We start from the raw sequence: 16,881 nt of genomic DNA, 5'->3' as shown, positions 1-16,881 counted from the left end.
CCACTATAAATTGTGTGAGAGCTTCATAATAAGAGAGAGATGAAGGGTGTTTTGTGGGGTGGGTAACTAAATAGTAGGTAAATATTGTTACAATCCCCATTTTACAGATCATGAAACAGACACAGATAGGACTAAATTGCCAGTGTCTGGCACCCCATGCAAAATATTTTGAACAGCAGTCAAAATTATACCAGAAAGCAAAATTGGAAAGATGTGGTGTGCATATGTGTGCCTATAAAATGAGAATATATGCTGGCATAGTATAAAGATTTTACTACCATGCTGTAATATACATGAGCAGTAGGTAAACCCTAGCTAAAGTTCTACTAGCCTGATTATACTAGTTTCTATATTTGATTTTCATGGCTTTGTGCATCGAGTCAATTGAAGGTGCTGGGAACTCAGCATTTTTGAAAATCAGATCTCTTATTTAGGAGCCTAAACATGGATATAGGAGCCTAACTTTATTCAACCATTTTAATAAATCTTTTGCTATTTTAAGATGTTGCAAATTTTAATTGATCATGTCAATAATAAAACCACAATTAACATGCTGGGAAGAGGTTCCCTGCCTCTGTGATAAACCATAATCTATGTGGTTCATGCCTGAATCTAGGACAGTGGTTTTCAACCTCGGGTCTGCAGACTATGTCAAAGGGATCTGCAAAAGGCTGTCATTACCATAGAACAGTGGTTTTCAACCTGTGGTCCATGAACCCCCTAGGGGTCCGCACTTCCATTTGAAATTGTTTAGGTGTCTGCAAATGAAAAAAGATTGAAAACCAGTGATCTAGGATATTATACAAAAACATAAAAATGCATGTGGATATTTCATAATACTAGCAAAATAAGTTAGAGTCAAAATGAATTTCATACTAAGTTTTTCTGTTCATACAAAAGGAAAACAAATCTTCAAAATATCTTTTTTCCATCTATTTTAAAATATGACAGGGCCTTTCCTTTTTAGGCTCCTTTATTTTCATAATTCTTTGTATGAAAACCAAATTGATTATTCAAGATAAAACAGAAATTTTGTGACCAGACCTTATAATATTGTTGCTATATTTACAATAAAAACACAAACATTGCCTATTAAAATACTGATTTTCAATAATATACAAGTGTTTTAAATAGCAAAAATATTCACGTAGCATTGAGAAGTTAATGTAATCTCCAAACAGATATTTAAACAGTGAACTAGAAGTGTGCAAGCCACAAGATATCTCCATTTGCATGTGGTTTAGAAAGCTGGTGATACAAAAACCCTCAGGCTTGCTTCTCTCAGGTTGGGTGGGAATTATCATAAATGTGTCTAAGTAAAACTGTTAGGGCTGGTGGCAGCCTGTATGTCCATTTTTGGGAAAGGGTTTCATGCTGAGAAATCCTAGTTTCAGGCATCAGTCCTACCCAGTGCTTCAATCAGATCCAAACATTCCTCCTCAGACTCAAACAAAACTACTAACCCCCTTCAACATTCAGAGTCCTTGGGATTTTTATCAAGTGAATCATTCTCTTTAATGAGGCAAGATATCTTGACATTGACATTGTTGGCATCACTGAAACTTGGTGGGATAATACACATGATTGGAATGTTGGTGTGGATGGGTACAGCTTGCTCAGGAAGGATAGACAGGGGAAAAAGGGAGGAGGTGTTGCCTTGTATATTAAAAATGTACACACTTGGACTGAGGTAGAGATGGACATAGGAGACGGAAGTGTTGAGAGTCTCTGGGTTAGGCTAAAAGGGGTAAAAAACAAGGGAGATGTCATGCTAGGAGTCTATTACAGGCCACCTAACCAGATGGAAGAGGTGGATGAGGCTTTTTTTAAGCAACTAACAAAATCATCCAAAGCCCAAGATTTGGTGGTGATGGGGGACTTCAACTATCCGGATATATGTTGGGAAAATAACACAGCGGGGCACAGACTATCCAACAAATTCTTGGACTGCATTGGAGACAACTTTTTATTTCAGAAGGTTGAAAAAGCTACTAGGGGGGAAGCTGTTCTAGATTTGATTTTAACAACTAGGGAGGAACTCGTTGAGAATTTGAAAGTAGAAGGCAGCCTGAGTGAAAGTGATCATGAAATCATAGAGTTTGCAATTCTAAGGAAGGGTAGAAGGGAGAACAGCAAAATAGAGACAATGGATTTCAGGAAGGCAGATTTTGGTAAGCTCAGAGAGCTGATAGGTAAGGTCCCATGGGAATCAAGACTGAGGGGAAAAACAACTGAGGAGAGTTGGCAGTTTTTCAAAGGGACACTATTAAGAGCCCAAAAGCAAGCTATTCCGCTGGTTAGGAAAGATAGAAAATGTGGCAAAAGACCACCTTGGCTTAACCATGAGATCTTGCATGATCTAAAAAATAAAAAGGAGTCATATAAAAAATGGAAACTGGGACAGATTACAAAGGATGAATATAGGCAAACAACACAGGAATGCAGGGGCAAGATTAGAAAGGCAAAGGCACAAAATGAGCTCAAACTAGCTACGGGAATAAAGGGAAACAAGAAGACTTTTTATCAATACATTAGAAGCAAGAGGAAGACCAAAGACAGGGTAGGCCCACTGCTTAGTGAAGAGGGAGAAACAGTAACAGGAAACTTGGAAATGGCGGAGATGCTTAATGACTTCTTTGTTTCGGTCTTCACCGAGAAGTCTGAAGGAATGCCTAACATAGTGAATGCTAATGGGAAGGGGGTAGGTTTAGTAGATAAGATAAAAAAAGAACAAGTTAAAAATCACTTAGAAAAGTTAGATGCCTGCAAGTCACCAGGGCCTGATGAAATGCATCCTAGAATACTCAAGGAGCTAATAGAGGAGGTATCTGAGCCTCTAGCTATTATCTTTGGAAAATCATGGGAGACGGGAGAGATTCCAGAAGACTGGAAAAGGGCAAATATAGTGCCCATCTATAAAAAGGGAAATAAAAACAACCCAGGAAACTACAGACCAGTTAGTTTAACTTCTGTGCCAGGGAAGATAATGGAGCAAGTAATTAAGGAAATCATCTGCAAACACTTGGAAGGTGGTAAGGTGATAGGGAACAGCCAGCATGGATTTGTGAAGAACAAATCATGTCAAACCAATCTGATAGCTTTCTTCGATAGGATAACGAGCCTTGTGGATAAGGGTGAAGCTGTGGATGTGGTATCCTAGACTTTAGTAAGGCATTTGATACAGTCTCGCATGATATTCTTATCGATAAACTAGGCAAATACAATTTAGATGGGGCTACTATAAGGTGGGTGCATAACTGGCTGGATAACCGTACTCAGAGAGTTGTTATTAATGGTTCCCAATCCTGCTGGAAAGGCATAACGAGTGGGGTACCGCAGGGGTCTGTTTTGGGACCGGCGCTGTTCAATATCTTCATCAACGACTTAGATACTGGCCTAGAAAGTACGCTTATTAAGTTTGCGGATGATACCAAACTGGGAGAGATTGCAACTGCTTTGGAGGACAGGGTCATAATTCAAAATGATCTGGACAAATTGGAGAAATGGGCTGAGGTAAACAGGATGAAGTTTAACAAAGACAAAGTGCTCCACTTAGGAAGGAAAAATCAGTTTCACACATACAGAATGGGAAGAGACTGTCTAGGAAGGAGTACGGCAGAAAGGGATCTAGGGGTTATAGTGGACCACAAGCTAAATATGAGTCAACAGTGTGATGCTGTTGCAAAAAAAGCAAACATGATTCTGGGATGTATTAACAGGTGTGTTGTGAGCAAGACACGAGAAGTCATTCTTCCGCTCTACTCTGCTCTGGTTAGGCCTCAGCTGGAGTATTGTGTCCAGTTCTGGGCACCGCATTTTAAAAAAGATGTGGAGAAATTGGAAAGGGTCCAGAGAAGAGCAACAAGAATGATTAAAGGTCTTGAGAACATGACCTGTGAAGGAAGGCTGAAAGAATTGGGTTTGTTTAGTTTGGAAAAGAGAAGACTGAGAGGGGACATGATAGCAGTTTTCAGGTATTTAAAAGGGTGTCATAAGGAGGAGGGAGAAAACTTGTTCACCTTAGCCTCTAAGGATAGAACCAGAAGCAATGGGTTTAAACTGCAGCAAGGGAGGTCTAGGTTGGACATTAGGAAAAAGTTCCTAACTGTCAGGGTGGTTAAACACTGGAATAAATTGCCTAGGGAGGTTGTGGAATCTCCATCTCTGGAGATATTTAAGAGTAGGTTAGATAAATGTCTATCAGGGATGGTCTAGACGGTATTTGGTCCTGCCATGCGGGCAGGGGACTGGACTCGATGACCTCTCGAGGTCCCTTCCAGTCCTAGAATCTATGAATCTATGAATCTTGCTTTAAGAAACTAGTTTTAATTGCTTGGCAAATACAGTATTATAGTCATTGGGTAAGTTTTTCCCTTTCTAGAAGCTAAGAGCATTTAAAACAAAGGAACCAAATGGTAGGAGAAAAGAGGTCCTTGTGGAACTGAGTGCAGTTTATGCTTTAAAGGCCAAATCTGACATGACTGTTCAGAATAACCTGATCCAATCTTTTGGTTGAAAAGCTTTTCTTAGTGGGACTAATCATCATCGTTCATCAAAGGAAAAGGTATATGCTGCTCTCAGTGCATGTGCATAGCTCCTATTAGTGCATTAGGAGGACCGTATACCTCCTGGTATTCTGATGTTGATGAATAAGAACAAATACATTCTCTACCAGTTGTGGCTTGATTAATGTTTGTTTCTATTAATAATAAAGATAGCACAGTACTTTTTTTTGCTTCAAATGTCCAACATCAGGAGACTGTGAATAAGTGAAGTAGTGGATATATACAGAGTATTGTAAAATGCACACTATATAATAAAATGTATTTTGCATAACTTAGAAGGAGCAGAAAAAAAGGCATAAAACCACTAGTGTGATCTGTTACTGCACTGAAAGAGTAACCAGCTCTCACTCAAATGTAATTGAAACAGAGCATCTGAACAATAGGAAAGGGAATTTCAAGAAAAACTGTCTCTTCTTTTGTATGATATAAGATACATGCTAACAGCTAGCTGATTGCCCTAATTAGCTGATGAGTTAGATGAGGTGGCAAGAAACCAGGTACTTTTCCATCAGAAATTCATTGAAATCAAAACAATTCTACATGAAAATTGGCAAATTCTGATGAAAAAATGTTTCCACTCTAGGTAAAAGTATGAAGTTACAGAGGTGATAAAACTCTGCTGAAATTACTCTGATAGAAAAGGAATAAGAAAAGAGTGGGCATTAGAGGTCACATCCTCAACTTTTGCAAAACAGCGTAGCTCCACTCACGTCAATGAAGTTACACTGATTTGTATCAGATGAGGATCAATACCTATATGGGGCTACTAGCAGAAGTGGAAAGATATCATGAACTCATGAGCCAACAATATGCAAATGATATGCTGCTCTCAAGTAACACCATTGTCTCTTTGCTGGCCCAGTGAGTGGATGAGATCAGCTCATGAATGAAGAACAACTGGTTGAAGCTCAACCCGAACAAGACAGAGGTTATGTTGGTTAGCAGAGGAAAGTATTTTGAGGGGGTTTTAGACAAAATGCAGTCTTCACTGGCTGAAAATGCACAAGCAACTGGTCAATTCAACTTTCAGTTTAGGAGTGCTCCCAAATGCTTTGCTGATGCATGATGCATTTCATGTAGCAACATCTGCAAGTAACATGTTCTATTATCTGTGGCTGGCTAGAAGACTGCATCCCATGCTGATGGATGATAACCTAGCCTCAGTTTTTGTCACCTCTTGGTTGGATTATTTCTATAGTACATGAAACTGTCAGCCTCAAAAAATTGCAGCTGGTACAGAATACAGCAGCCTGTCTCCTCACTAGCACTGGCTTCCATAAGCACATCAAAGCATGATATTGGCTTCTCAGATTCAAAGGGTTCAGTCATTGCCTTCAAGGCACTCAATGATTTGGGTCCAGCCTACCTAAAACACTGCCCAAAGTTTCAAGATGAGGACTGCAGCTGGTAGCTCAGCTCCTATCCTCAGGCACAGTAGAACTGTCCATTGCAAGGACAAAGCTTGTCTGTGCAGAAGACAGCACAAGACAAGTCCAAGACTGTGGGAATTCATTCCACAGGAATTAAATACCACAACAAACCTCACTACCTTTTGTTTCCAGTGCAAGGTGCACTTTGACCTTGCTTTTGTTAATATAAACACATAGTACAGGTATACATTATACATTTTTTTAATTACAGTTTTTTGTTGAGGAGAAGGGAGAATGAAAGAACCAAACATGGCAGATAATATTTCCATTACTTCTAGAAGGTGTTCAGCTACTATGGTGATGAGGGCCATGCAAGAACCTGAATAGAATAGAATAGAATAGAATAGAATAGAATAGAATGTGCCTATGCTCTTTGTAAGTAGTGTCCATTATCTCCAACACACGTGAATAAGTGAGCATAATACAGTCTTACAAAATATATCCTTATATATGCTGCAGGTGTATATGGTAATTAAACAAATATTCCCCAAATGGTACCTCTCTTTACAGACTGAACACATTTGTAGAAAGTACACTGTATTATTTATTCTTACATAGCTTTTCAGCCACTCAAAACCTACTAAAGTTACTAATCTACTAATGTACCATAATATATTAAGTATAAATAGAAAAGAACTGATTTTCTCTTACAGAGTAGTTATTTTTGGCTTTGCCCTCAATGCTCCGTAAATTGAAAACAAATATAAATAAATATATAATGATTTGCCTGTCAAAAATAACATTAACAATATGTACCGCTGCAAAAATACCATAAAATTTACAATTACACTTTACAGTCCATTTTAGTGTACTACACATGGAGGATGTTAACAAACTGGCCATTAATTGTAGAAATTGGTGTATTTCTCCAAATAATTGTTAATAGAGTATTATAGTTAATCACAATAGCTTATAATATTAATATAACTATTCATGATTTTAAATTATTTGTTAAAATATTTATTATAGTGTTCCTGAGGATTGATTTATACCTCCCTGAAATGCAAGAGAACTTGTCTTAGATTTATTCTTTAATGTAAATACACATCAACTGCTTTCTTGGCCTACAGGGAAATGGAATTATTCCCAACTGTTTTAAACCATTTATTTTGGATGGAACCATACAGCTCATTCATTCAAAGGATAAAATAAACCAGGAAAATCCATCTAGTAGTCTCCCCATAACTTAGATATGGATACTGTAGAGTAAGGGGCATATTTTTAAAGCATCAATCAGGGACTGAACTACATGATTCCCATTAAAGCTAATGGGAGCTAAATTCCTGCATTCTGTACTTTGAAAACATGCTTTTGACTTTTCACACCCTACTAGGCACACCGGCATACACAGGAGGGATTCAAGAAGTTTATAAGTACATTTCAGAATTTTTTGTAATAAGGTTTCAGTTAAATAGATATATAATAAAAACACACACACTGGTCAGCACTGAAAAAATTAGCATTCACCAACAGTTGCCTTGCACAAGTGTTACGTGAGATTACCATTTTTTCCCCAATACTTAGTCAGATATCTGTAATGACAGTTCACATATTTATTTTTGTTATTTATCAGTGAGAAGAGAGAAAAAGGAAAATATGATCCCAACTACATTTTCAAATATATTGATTTCAACTACAACACAGAATACAAAGTCTACAGTGCTTACTTTATATTTATTTTTGACTACAAATATTTGTACTGTAAAAAAGAAAAAAAAGAAATAGTATTTTTCAATTCACCTAATACAAGAACTGTAGTGCAATCTCCTTATCATGAAAGTTGAACTTACAAATGTAGAATTATGTACAAAGAAACCTGCATTCAAAAATAAAACAATGTAAAATTTTAGAGCCTGCAAGTCCACTCAGTCCTACTTCTGGTTCAGCCAATAGCTAAGACAAACAAGTTTGTTTACATTTGCAGGAGATAATGTTGCCCACTTCTTGTTTATGTCACATGAAAGTGAGAACAGGAGTTCTCATGGCACTGTTGTAGCTGGCATTGCAAGATATTTACGTGCCAGATGCACTAAAAATTCATATGTCCCTTCATGCTTCAACCACCATTTCATGCTGATGACGGGTTCTGATCGATAACAATCCAAAGCAGTGCATGTTCATTTTCATTATTTGGTCAGATGCCATTAGCAGAAGGTGGACTTTCTTTTTTGGTGGTGGAGGTTCTGTAGTTTCCGCATTGGAGTGTTGCTCTTTTAAGACTTCTGAAAGCATGCTCCACACCTCGTCCCTCTCAGATTTTGGAAGGCACTTCAGATTCTTAAACCTTGGGTCGAGAGGTGTAACTATCTTTAGAAATCTCACATTGGTACCTTCTTTGCGTTTTGTCAAATCTGTAGTGAAAGTGTTCTTAAAATGAACAACATGTGTTGGGTCATCATCCAAGACTGCTATAACATGAAATATATGGCAGAATGTGGTTAAAATAGAGCAGGGGACATACAATCCTCCCCAAAGGAGTTCAGTCACAAATGTAATTAATGCATTCTTTTTTTAATGAGCGTCATCAGCATGGAAGCATATCCTCTGGAATGGTAGCCAAAGCGTGAAGGAGTATATGAATGTTTAGCATATCTGACACGTAAATACCTTGCAATGCCAGCTACAAAAGTGCCATGTAAATGCCTGTTCTCACTTTCTGGTGACACTGTAAACAAGAAGCGGACAGCATTATCTCCTGCAAATATAAACAAACTTGTTTGTCTGAGTGATTGGCTGAACACGTAGGACTGAGTGGACTCGTAGGCTCTAAAGTTTTACATTGTTTTGATTGCAGTTATGTAACAAACAAAAAAAATCCACATTTGCAAGTTGCACTTTTAGGACAAAGATTGTACTGCAGTACTTGTATGAGGTGAATTGAAAAATACTATTTCTTTTGTTTATAATTTTTACAGTACAAATATTTGTAATAAAAAATTATATACACTTTGATTTCAGTTACTAAACAGAATACAATATATATAAAAATGTAGAAAAACATCCAAAATATTTAATAAATTTCAGCTGGTATTCTATTGTTTAACAATGTGATTAAAACTGCAATTAATCACGATTAATTTTTTAAATCATGATTATTATTTTTTTAGTTAATCACATGAGTTAACTGTGATTAATTGACAGCCCTAGTCTCAACATGAAGAAACTTGTAGCTTAAGTAGGCAAAGACAGTACAATATTCCAGGACACTCACAGCATTCTGCTAACTTTTTAACGTATTTTGGCTTTGGTCTCATGACAGTGTAAGCTCCCTGAGAAAAGTACCTTATCTATTCCATTTTCTGTACAATACTGACACATCGTCAGTTCTCAAATATTATGTGTAATTATTTATTAATATAAGAATTGTGAGAATGAAAGTTAGAATGTCACACCTTTCAGTACTATAAGCATGAACTAGCCCTTGGGGTTTATGCCATGGTATGGAGCCTTCCCCTAAAGGCAGAATGCCTTCCAGGGAACAGATGGCATGAACACTTTGTGAGCAGGGGTGTTCATTCATGCCTTCTGTTCTGAGAATACATACATTCTGCCTATAGTCCAAATGTACTCTGGGGTTTGGCTTTAGGGTAATTTTAACAATAATAATGCAACATATATCTCACACTTAGCTTTCTCCCCAAGCTTTTCTGTTCATGATGGTTCCCAGCTGAAACCTCTCTCTTACAGACCCTGGTTCCCTCTACCTCCCAAAGAGTCTCCATCCCATTCCACAATATCCTGGTGGAGTTAAAAAAAACAAATCTATCTCAATGAGTCAACAAAAGTTATGCAGCAGTGTTAGGGCTGTCCAGCCATGTCTTTACAAGGAAAGTACTAATTTAATGTACACTGAAACTATAGGGTTATGAACAGAGAAATAACGACGGGATGGAAGCGTGTCACACATTCCCCCAGCAAGAGAATTGTCCTCCCTGGTTAAAATATTGCTCTGTTACCAAGAGAAATTCAATGCTAAAGCAGCTTGATTAATATCAAAAAGTAAAAATTTCAAAGTACCTAAGTCCCATTGAACGCTAATGAGACTTAGGTTTCTCAAGTCACTTAGGCACTTTTGAAAATTTAGTCTTAAATTGCTGTCTTGGTAGGTGTGGAAAGGTCTTTCTACACAGACTTGCCTTCCTATGCATTTCTTGCATCTCGATACTTTGGTGCAGAGCAAGCTTTCAGGCATTGCATGTTGATCTCTGGTGTTGTAAAAGGCACTGGCCCTAAACATTGGTAATGGAAACATTATCCTCTCTTAAGCACATCTCAGCTAAACTGAAATGCTCGAGTCCTGTAAACATCAAGTTCTGACTTGAAACACTGAAGCACTGTGTAATTATGCAGTTAGACACCCTCTTCCCTGACTGCAAGGCAGTGTCTGGTACTCCTTGTAGCATTTGGGACTGAACACTGCTTACCCACCAGCCATACCAGGCAGGAGTACTGGGGGCCTCCTAATGAAGCATGACCAGGCCCCTGTGGAGTTATTGGGCACCTGTGTGATGAAGCTAAAAGCATCAGTAGAACATATGCATGGATTTTATGGATCCCCCTGAGGTTTGGCTGCACTGAGGCTTTTGGACACAGGTGCACCAAATACCTTGAAAAAAAGGCTGATTCTATACAGGGCCGGCTCCAGCTTTTTTGCCACCCCAAGCAGCGAAGAAAAAAAAAAGAAAAAAAAGATAAAGCTGTGATTGGTGGCACTTCGGCGGCTGCTCTATCGTGCCGCTTCATTCTTCGGCGGCAATTCGGCGGTCGGTCCTTCCCTCTGAGAGGAAACTGAATTCCCACCGACAACCCGGACGTGCCGCCCCTTTCCATTGGCTGCCCCAAGCACCTGCTTCCTGCACTGGTGCCTGGAGCCGGCCCTGATTCTATATAGGCCCTCAAGGAAGCAGCTTATTTTTGACACTTTGTTACAAGATTTACATGATTTTCTTTTCATCTTCTTTTGATGAGAGCTGTGTGAATAACTGATATTTTGGTTCACTGGCCATACGAAAACACTGAAGAAAAATCATTTCAAATAAACCTGAAATATAGTGTATATATATACTTTTTCAGTGAACCAAAAAATTGGAAAAATAATTTTTTGAGGTCAAACAAAATATTTCATTTCATTTTTCAAGGTATTACCTTTTTATTTTTTTTAAATAATAAAAGTGAAGCACATTTCAAAATGAAAGGTTTCTTCACACCAAAATATAAAAAAAAAATTCATTTTGAAAATACTGAAACAAAACATTTGGATATTTTCAGGGTGTTTTCACTCTGCCCTCCACTCCCCTCCCCCTGCCAAATCAATTTGGTAAATTTGACATGAATTCATGAAACATTTCATTTGACCTGAATCTGCATTTTTCGCTGAAAAAAGTGTCAGTCAAAAAAAATTCAGCTAGCTCTACTGCTGCACACGGAGGGCGGAGTATAAATATGCAGCCTCTGAGAAGCAACTTGCTGCTAGAGACAGAGAAAGTTTCCAGAACATCTCATGTTCAGAAAGCCTCTTTTCCATATACAGTTGAATGCGTGGGAAGAAAGGCTTGCCATGGCCATCATATGTTTAAGGCACCCACTTGAAACACTGGTTATCATCTTGTGCATCATGGTTTCTTATGTACATCAGTGTTCTGTGGTAACAGTCAGAACTGGTCCTTATCCTTGATGTGCTTATAAGGTCAGGTATGGGAGTGGGAGGCAGCAGTTTTACCTTGGCTCCCCCACCTCAGAATTTGCTCACAGCTCATGTTGAATGTCTGCACTTCTCCTCGGTGTATGGTTGTGTGAACGTGTTCAGCCCCAGGCTGCTGCCCTGTGGTATGCCAAAATGCTGAGCAACCAAAAATGCCTTCTCCAAAGTGTTTGTCACATACTCAGCATGTATAAATGTTCTGAGGGAGGTTGCCATATCAACCGCTGTTAGGCATTCTGCATGCAAAGGGAGGATGGTTGACATAGCAACCAGGCAAAGATGCTTACCATTCGGCATGTGAAAGAAAGAGGGTGGCTATAGCAACAGAAGAGAAGCCTTCTCTGAATAGCAAGAGAGGAAATGCCTGGGCACCCAACACTAGTCCTTCACTTTGGTATGCTGGTGTCTTGAGAGAGGGTGATTACACAAGAGTGTTGGCGCTCCTCAGGCTGGATGTTGTCTTTTCTACTCAGCTCTTCCTATGGTCACAGTAATGGCATAACAGTGTCTTCCCAGCCTCAGTGTTTCCTACCCAAAGTTGGAGGATTGTCTAGTAAGAGAGCTGGTGCTTGGAGTGTATTTTGGCATACAGTCACAGAGAAAGAGCCTCTGCAAATGTTTTAGCACCAGAGTGTCAATCAAGCCTGCAACAGAGTCACTCTGGGTTATTATAGCCACGTCAGTCCCAGGATATTAGAGAGACAAGTAATATTTTTATTGGACCAACTTCTGTTGGTGAGAGAGAGAAACTTTCCAGCCACACAGAGCTCTTGTTCATGTCTGGGAAAGGTACTAAGAATGTCACAGCTAAATACAAGCTCAAACAGATAGTTTAGCATAAGCAGTTAGCACATATTCTAGGCAACCACTCAAGGTGAAGTGGCCCATCAACACTACTGTAGTCATAGGACAAAAAGGGGAGTTTGTGGGTTGCAAATTGTTGCCATAAACCATAAATCCATGTCTTTATTAAGACCATGATTTTTAGTGTCTAGCAAAGTTATGAATTGGATGTTAATGGGCCACTTCACCTTAAGTGGCACCTTAGCATATGTGCTAACTATTTATATTGTATTTAGCTGTGACAGTTTTAGGCTATAGCTACACTAGATAGCTTACAGAGGCACAGTTGTATGGATGCAGCTGCGCCACTGTAAGATCTCCCATGTAGCCACTCTATGCCGACAGGAGAAGCTTTCACGCTTTCCACTGACATAGTGCTCTGCACACTACCACTTATGCCAGCATAACTTATTTTGCTCAGGGGGGTGTTTATTCACACCCCTGAGCAACGTAAGTTTTGCCAACATAAGTGGTAGTGTAGACATGGCCTTAGTACATTTCCCAGACCTGAAGAAGAGCTCTGTGTAGCTCAAAAGCTTGTCTCTCTTACCAACAGAAGTTGTTCCAATAAAAGATATTACCTGACCCACCTTGTCCCACTCTGGGTTAGTAAATCACCTACAGCTGGGGACAGGGAAATAATTTCTTTAAGACTTCCTCCCTGATCCAGAGTATCATCTGTCCCACAAGGCCTGCTAAGACCTCAGCGACCTGGAGTTTCCAGTCACCATGGATAGGTAGCAGAAGCTATCCCGTATACCCTTATACTTTAGAAGTGTAATACCCTCATTGATCTGGTGGCAGAGAGGTAGCCCAGTGTCAGAAGTATGCTAGTTTGATATACTCCTGGGAGCCCACCTAAAAACTGTGTGATAAGTTGCAAATAAAATCCACTTGATGTATGGACAGCTAAGATATAAAATTTCAAATGATGAAAAAAAACATCAGAGGAGAAAAGAAATAAGAATGTCAGCTGCCTAGATAAATAACATAGAGCACTATAGAAAACCCTAAGAGAGATATAGTTAGGAACACAAATATCCTAGAAAATTACAGATCAAAAAGAAAAATAACCTTAAGCAGAGCAAGACACCGAAGTTGCTTTGTGCAGCACAAATACACTTTTTTTTAAAGTTGACAGAATCTCAAGGAAATAGTTAAATTTAATTTCATTAATTTAAATACTGATTAGAACCTAAGGAAAAATGTAAAGTTTCATTAGCCTTCAGCTGTTCAAGTGACTGATGCAGCAACAGTCAATTGGAGCTTCTTATCTGACTTCAGTGAAAAAAGAATGATGGTTAAATGTGCTATACCTCCTAGACATGAGAGGAATGTACCAGTCGCAATTTGGGGAAGTTAGCTGCTACCCTATTATTCTAGAGGTATGGGAGTTCTTGCCACTTATGAGTTGGGAGCAGGAGCCGAAGAATTAGTATATGTACCTTTGGAGAAAGAAGGATTTTTCATGCTTCTAGTTCTTAGAATACCTCTTTGGTATTACCTGAAATACCCCTATATTGTAAATTGGGGGTGGGGGGGAACAACTAGATGAGTTGATGCAACTTGACTTGTTTATTCAATACTTTCCTACCTCCAAGGGAGTGTTGTATAGATAAATTTGTTAATGTTTGCAAACTACTCAGTACTACACTGATGGGGACCATATAAGAACCTTCATAGATAGCTCCACAAACTCAATTATATTTTAAATATCATAATCATATATGCATAGTGTTGGACCTATCATTTGAAAACATAAAACATCAAAACTGACCTGCACAATTTTCAATAAAAATGGTACTTAATGTTTATAAGAGATGTGCAAACAGTCCAGCCTGTTCTGCCACTGTATAATTCAAAATACATATTTATAGAACTTCAGAACTCGTGCAATTTTCTCATACTCAAGATTTTAAAAATAAAACAGAAGTATATTTAGATATATTGAACTAAGAAAAACACACTCTTAAGGTCAAACTGAAATATGTGTCTCTTCACCTTTAGACATTCTGTTATAAAAGGAACATTTATGCACCTTTGGAAAGTAATTTTTGAGAGTTAAGGCTAAAACTTGTGAGGCGCTGAGCACCTCTTGCAAGCACTGAGAGCTAGGCCATGTCTACACTACAGAGTTAAGTTGACTTAAGTTACTTCAATGATCGTAAATTGCTGTAATTACATCACTTGTGCATGTTCACACAACGCTCCTTGTGTAGCCAGAGCGTGTCCACTGTTGGTGCTCTAGCGCCGACAGAGAGCAGTGTACCATGAGTATCTATCCTACTGTGCAAATTGCTACCTTCTGCTGCTAAGCGTTCTCTGAATGAATCACAGTGCATCATGGGGGCAAGATCACTGTCCCAGTATTCAGTTTTCTCTGTCCCATCATTCCAAGGACTTTTGACTGTGTTTTGCACCATTTTTCAACTGCCCCTGTAAACTGTACGCCTGCCATCTCTTCCTAAAAGAATGGATTCTGCACTGCAGTCTTGTGTTGAGTATTATGAACACAACGTTGCTGATCTTGCAGTACTTCATGAGCTGCAACTCTGACAAAGAATCTGTGGTGACTGCCCTGCTGTGTGCCATGGAAAGAAACAATTCAAGATTGATGGTGGCATTCATGGAGCAGCTGCACACAGTGGACCGTAGCTGTTGGGCTTGGGAAACAAGCACTGAGTGGTGGGATTGCATTGCTATGCAGGTGTGGGATGATGAGCAGTGGCTACAGAACTTTTGGATGCACAAATCCACCTTCCTGGAACTGTGTGCAGAGCTCACCCCTGCACTGCAGTACAAGGACACCAAAATGAGGGCTGCCCTCACAGTGGGAAAGTGAGTGGTGATTGCTGTGTGGAAGCTGCAACTCCAGACTGCTACCGGTAAATCGCGAATCAGGCTGTAGTTGGGAAGTCCATTGTGAGGGTTTCAGTGATGCAAGTGTGCAAGGAATTAATTGCCCTCTGCTATGAAGGACTGTGACTCTGGGCAATGTGCGGGAAATAGTGGATGGTTTTGCGGCAATGGGATTCTCTAATTGTGGCCGGGCGATAGATGGCACACATATCCCAATTTTGGCCCATATCACCTTGTGATGGAGTACATCAACAGAAAGGGCTACTTCTCTATGGTATTGCAGGCACTGATGGATCAATTGGGTCATTTCCCTGACATCACCATGGGCTGGTCAGGGAAGGTTCATGACACACGCATCTTAAGGAACACTGGCCTGAATAGAAAGCTGCAAACAGGGACTTTCTTTCCAGACGAGACGATTCCAACAGGGGATGTGGAAATGCCCATAGTGATCCTGGGAGACCCTTACTCCCATGGCTCATGAAGCCTTACACCAGAAACCTTGACAGCAGCAAGGAACACTTCAACAACAGGCTGAGCAGCTGCAGAATGACCATTGAATATGCATTTGACAGATCAAAGGGTTTCTGGTGTTGCCTTTTTGGTAGGTTAGACCTCAAAGAGAAAAATATTCCCATGGTCATAGCAGCCTGTTGTGCTCTGCATAACATTTGTGAAGCTAAGGGTGACATAAGCAAGCACAGTGTCTACACTGACACTGCGTCACTCTAACTTTGTTGCAAAAAGCTCTGTGACTCTCGTCAAGGTGGCTTTATTATGCCGGCATTGCAGGAGAGTTAAATCAGTGGGAGGAGCATTGCAGTGTGCAGACCTCCACTGTTTTGTCGACAAAAGTCAGCTTTTATCGACAGAACTGTGTAGTGTAGACAAGACCCTAGACTAGAGCCAAAAAAAAGGACTTAGGCACCAAACTGGCACTTTATTTATTTATTTCTATCAGGTGGAACAGTTTCAACAAGAGAAATAGACATAAACCCACCCTGTTATTGACTGGTGGCTAGGGCACTCTTCTGGGAGGCTGGAGATGTGGGTTCAAGTCCCTGCTCCAAATCAGGCAGAGCAGCGATTTGAAAACATCTCACATCCCAGGTGAATACTCTAACCACTGGACTATAGATTATAGCAGGGTTTCTCTTCCTCTCTGGCTTTGTATGAAAAAGCGCTGACCTGGTGTAGGTGCCTGACTCCAGCAGAGGGTTCCTGGATGAGAATCCCACACAGAAGGAGGCATCCCCCTCCAGCCCCAACCTAGACATTTAAGTCCCATTGTGGGGTGGGGCCAGCTTCTCCCTACTCAGCTTGCTGGCTTCCAAGCATCCCATTATGAGGTGCCTTTCTCTCCCCTCGGTTCTTAGCTCAGGGTTATGAAATCCAATGGGTGGCAGGGCACCTAAAAGTTAGTTGTTACAAGACTCAATACTGAGCATTGCAACGGTCAGGAACCAGGGTCTGCAGCAGAGCT

General features: G+C 39.8%; 1 protein-coding gene across 1 annotated transcript in view; it reads right to left on the bottom strand.

The window, feature by feature from the left end:
- GABRB3 (gamma-aminobutyric acid type A receptor subunit beta3) overlaps nt 1-16,881 on the bottom strand; it is a 154,050-nt gene that overhangs the window by 33,631 nt on the left and 103,538 nt on the right. The window lies entirely within an intron of this gene.

This window comes from Malaclemys terrapin, chromosome 1 (genome assembly GCF_027887155.1).
Source record: "Malaclemys terrapin pileata isolate rMalTer1 chromosome 1, rMalTer1.hap1, whole genome shotgun sequence".
NCBI lineage: Eukaryota > Metazoa > Chordata > Testudines > Emydidae > Malaclemys > Malaclemys terrapin.
Note: the sequence above shows the minus strand (reverse complement) of the source record. Positions and strands in the feature narration are given on the sequence as shown.